Below are 5,205 nucleotides of genomic sequence, written 5' to 3'. Positions count from 1 at the left end.
CAGTTGTGGTTTGTGCGCCCTCATTTACCTCCCCCCATTCACAAAGACACTAGTCAGAAGGATGGGTGGATCACAATAGGCAAGAGACAAACTAGCCCTGTCATATATTAAGCTGTTGGTGGTAATCAGTACATTTGACCATTCCTTATGTCACTTTTACAGAGCTAATCTATGTAATTCTAAGGATTTCAGATATTCAGGCGAATTCAATTATCTGCTTTTCAACCTACTAACCTTCAGCTTTTTGGGTTCAGCATAACAATATACACTGAGTGTACAAAACATATATTTTTTAACTGCTGTTTCCTTGACAGACTGATCAGGTGAATCCAGGTGAACGCAATGATCCCTTATTGATGTCAACTGATAAATCCACTTCAATCAGTGTAGATGAAAAGGAAGAGTCAGGGCAAAATATTTAAGTGCCTTTGAACGGGGTTTGGTAGTAGGTGCCAGGAGCACAGTATGGCAACACTAACTGGGTTTTTCAGGCAGTTTCCCGTCTGTATCAAGAATGGTCCTCCATCCAAAGGGTATCCAGCCAACTTGACACAACTGTGGGAAGCATTGGAGTCAACATGGGACAGCATCCCTGTGGAACGCTTTCAACACCTTGTAGAGTCCATGCCCTGCTGAATTAAGGCTGTTCTTATGGCAAAATGTTCAATATACTCTATGTAGATTAATTATCACAGACTCAAGGTAGAAAATAGACTACATTATCAGATATGTATGTAGCCTGTTGGCATATAATCAAATAACAAGGGGCCTATTGCAATCATCGATGGTACTAAATTATCATCAGCTGATGTCTCGTTATACCATCAATACCATTATTGGTCACCTCATTACCGCTCATTAAAAGATGATGTCGGTGTTACCCTTAGTCCTGCTTGCAACCAAATTCTTAAGATATGTTTGCCCTCTGGTTGGTATTGTAATCTGAACTGAGTCCTTTTTGAACAGACTATGGGTGATTTATCTATCTATTTGACAAGCATTTTGTAAATAGCATTTTGTAAATGCTATTTAAACAAGCATTTTGTAAATGCTATTTAAACTTATTTAATTGATTACCACGGCAAATCAAAATGTTTAAAATTATTATAAAACAACAGTTGTTGATGTGTATGGCTGCATTTCATTTTTGTACACTTCAATGTTTCGGTAATAGGACCTAGGCCTAGCATTTGAGCGAGAGAGAAAATTATTTGGATAGCAAGAGAACTGCTTTTTTTCAGACACTCACAGGGCTCATTTAAATTTCCTGATGCACCACGTTAAGATGCGACATATGTACGTGATCGTCCCAATTTTTTTAAATAATCTATTCCAAAAAACACTAAAAAGCTGAGAAACATTGTTAGTTTGTCTCTAAAACGATATGCCTCATTCCACTCTTTTCTGAGTGTTCCCCCTGGAAAGGTGAGGTGGAGGTGTCTGAGTAGCAACCTGCATTGAATATCTAAGGAAGTCTCTAGGTTTTGATTGCCTGAGGTAGAGTATCTCATAATAAGGCGCAAACCACACTATCTACCGAGAGAGTTTTCATCTGTATTTTTTGTAGCTGTCTACATACCACCACAGACCGATGCTGGCACTAAGACCGCACTCAATGAGCTGTATTCCGCCATAAACTAACCGGAAAACGCTCATCCAGAGGTGGCGCTCCTAGTGTCCAGTGACTTCAATGCAGGGAAACTTAAATCTGTTTAACCAAATTTCTATCAGCATGTTAAATGTGCAACCAGGTAGAAAAAAAACTCTAGACCACCTATACTCCACACACAGAGATACATACAAAGCTCTCCCTCGCCCTCCATTTGGCAAATCTGAACATAACTCTATCCTCCTGATTCCTGCTTACAAAAGAAATGAAAGCAGGAAGCACCAGTGACTGGGTCAATAAAAAAGTGGTCAGATGAAGCATATGCTAAGCTACAGGAATGTTTTGCTTGCACAGACTGGAATATGCTCCAGGATTCTTCCGATGGCATTGAGAAGTACGCCACATCAGTCACTGGCTTCATCAATAAGTGCATTGATGATGTCATCCCCACAGTGACTGTACGTACATACCCCAACCAGAAGCCATGGATTACAGGTAACATCCGCACTGAGCTAAAGGCTAGAGCTGCCGCTTTCAAGGAGTGGGACTCTAACCCGGAAGCTTATAAGAAATCCCGCTATGCCCTCCGACGAACCATCAAACAGGCGAAGCACCAATAGAGGACTAAGATCGAATCGTACTACACCGGCTCCGGCAGGGCTTGCAAACCATTACAGACTACAAAGGGAAGCACAGCCGAGAGCTGCCCAGTAACACGAGCACCCCAGACGAGCTAAACTACTTCTATGCACGCTTCGAGGCAAATAATGCTGAAATATGCATGAGAGCACCAGCTTCTCCGGACAACTGCGATCACGCTCTCCGCAGCCGATGTGGGTAAGACCTTTAAACAGGTCAACATTTACAAGGCCACATGGCCAGACGGAAAACAAGGATGTGTACAGTGAGCATGCGCAGACCAACTGGCAAGTGTCTTCACTTACATTTTCAACCTCTCCCTGTCCAAGTCTCTAATACCAACATGTTACAAGTAGACCACCATAGTCCCTGTGCCCAAAAACACTAAGGTAACCTGCCTAAATGACTACTGACCAATAGCAGACACATTTGTAGCCATGAAGTGTTTTGAAAGGCTGGTCATGGCTCACATCAACACCATTATCCCAGAAACCCTAGACCCGACTCCAATTTGCATACCGCCCCAAAAGATCCACATATGATTCAATCTTTATTGCACTCCACACTGCCCATTCCCACCTGGACAAAAGGAACACCTATATGAGAATGCTATTCATTGATTACAGCTCAGCGTTCAACACCATAATGCCCTCAAAGCTCATCACTAAGCTAAGGACCCTGGGACTAAACATCTCCCTCTGCAACTGGATCCTGGACTTCCTGACGGATCCTGGACTTCCCTGTTCACTCATGACTGCATGGCCAGGTACGACTCCAACACCATCATTATGTTTGCTGTTGACACAACAGAGGTAGGCCTGATCACCGACAACAACAAGACAGCCTATAGGGAGGAGGTCAGAGACCTGGCCATATGGTGAAAGGACAACAACCTCTCCCTCAATGAGATGATTGTGGACTACAGGAAAAGGAGGACCGAGCACGCCCCCATTCTCATCGACGGGGCTGCAGTGGAGCAGGTTGAGAGCTTCAAGTTCCTTTGTGTCCACATCACCAACAAACTAACATGGTCCAAGCACACCAAGACAGGCGTGAAGAGGGCACAACAAATCCTTTTCCCCCTCAGGAGACTGAAAAGATTTGGCATAGGTTCTCAGATCCTCTAAAGGTTTTACAGCTGCACCATCGAGAGCATCCTGACTGGTTGCATCACTGCTTGGTAAGGCAACTGCTCGGCCTCCGACCGCAAGGCACTACAGAGGGTAGTGCGTACGGCCCAGCACATCACTGGGGCCAAGCTTCCTGCCATACAGGACCAGGACATCTATACCAGGCTCCGTCAGAGTAAGGCCCTAGTCATAGACTCCTGAACATCTAATCAGACGGCTACCCAGACTATTGCATTGCCCACCCCCTCTTTTACACCGCTGCTACTCTCTGTTATTATCTATGCATAGTCACTTTAATAACTCTACCTACATGTACATATTACCTCGACTAACTGGTGCCCCCGCACATTGACTCTGTACCGTTACCACCTGTATATAGTCTCGCTATTGTTATTTTACTGCTGCCTTTTAATTACTTGTTCCTTTTCTTTCTTATTCTTATTCATATTTTTTAAACTGCATTGTTGGTTAGGGACTTGTAAGTAAGCATTTCACTGTAAGGCTGTTGTATTCAGCGCATTTGGGGCAGCAGATAGCCTAGTGGTTAGAGTGTTGGACTAGTAACCGAAAGGTTGCAAGATCGAATACCTGAGCTGATAAGGTAAACATCTGTCGTTCTGCCCCTGAATAAGGCAGTTAACCCACGGTTCCTAGGCAGTCATTGAAAATAAGAATTTGATCTTAACTGACTTGTGATTAATAAAATTTGATTTAATTTGGTAGAGGGGCCAGACAGAAGTCACTCCTCAGTAAAAAGCACATGACAGCCCGCTTGGAGTTTGCCAGAAGGCACCTAAAGACTCTCAGACCATGAGAAACAAGATTCTCTAGTCTGATGAAACCAAGATTGAACTCATCACGTCTGGAAAAAACCTGGCACCATGCCTACAGTGAAGCATGGTGGTGGCAGCATCATGCTGTGGGGATGTTTTTCAACGGCAGTGACTGGGAGACTAGTTAGGATCGAGGGAAAGATGAATGGAGCAAAGTACAGAGAGATCCTTGATGAAAACCTTCTCCAGAGCACTCAGGACCTCAGACTGGGGCGAAGTTTCACCTTCCAACAGGACAACAACCCTAAGCACACAGCCAAGACAATGCAGGAGTAGCTTCAGGACAAGGATCTGAATGTCTTTAAGTGGCCCAGCCAGAGCCCGAACTTGAACCTAATCGAACATCTCTGGAGAGACTTTAAAATAGCTGTGCAGCAACACTCCCCATCCAACCTGACAGAGCTTGAGAGGATCTGCAAAGAAGAACGGGAGAAACTCCCCAAATACAGATGTGCCAAATTTGTAGCGTCATACCCAAGAAGACTTGAGGCTGTAATCACTGCCAAAGGTTCTTTAACAAAGTACTTTGTAAATACTTATGTAAATGTAATACGTTTTTAATTCTTAATACATTTGCAACAATTTATAAAAAACTGTTTTTACTTTGTCATTATGGCGTATTGTGTGTAGATTGATGAGGGGGAAAACCTATTTAATCCATTTTAGAATAATGCTGTAACGTAACAAAATGTGGAAAAAGTGAAGGTGTGAATACTTTCTGAATGCACAGTTTAGTGTACGTCTGCTGCAGAGGAACAAGAGAGAGCCTTAGAAGTGCTCAAAAGATGTTGGCACACCATTTAAAAAGAAGATGGAGAACAAGCTATAGGATGAGAAATAAGAGCCGACAGAGCGTGCGACTGATGTGGTGTATTCACATCAACATACATACATCCTGTTAGCACTCAAAATAACATCCTATAAAAAAGGCTTATAATCCTACCAGCTAAACATTACTTCACCACCTGTGTATATCGGTATTTTGGTTTACTAG

The sequence above is a fragment of the Oncorhynchus nerka genome, linkage group LG21 (genome assembly GCF_034236695.1).
Source record: "Oncorhynchus nerka isolate Pitt River linkage group LG21, Oner_Uvic_2.0, whole genome shotgun sequence".
NCBI classification, from domain to species: Eukaryota; Metazoa; Chordata; class Actinopteri; order Salmoniformes; family Salmonidae; genus Oncorhynchus; species Oncorhynchus nerka.
This window is presented reverse-complemented; position numbering follows the sequence as displayed.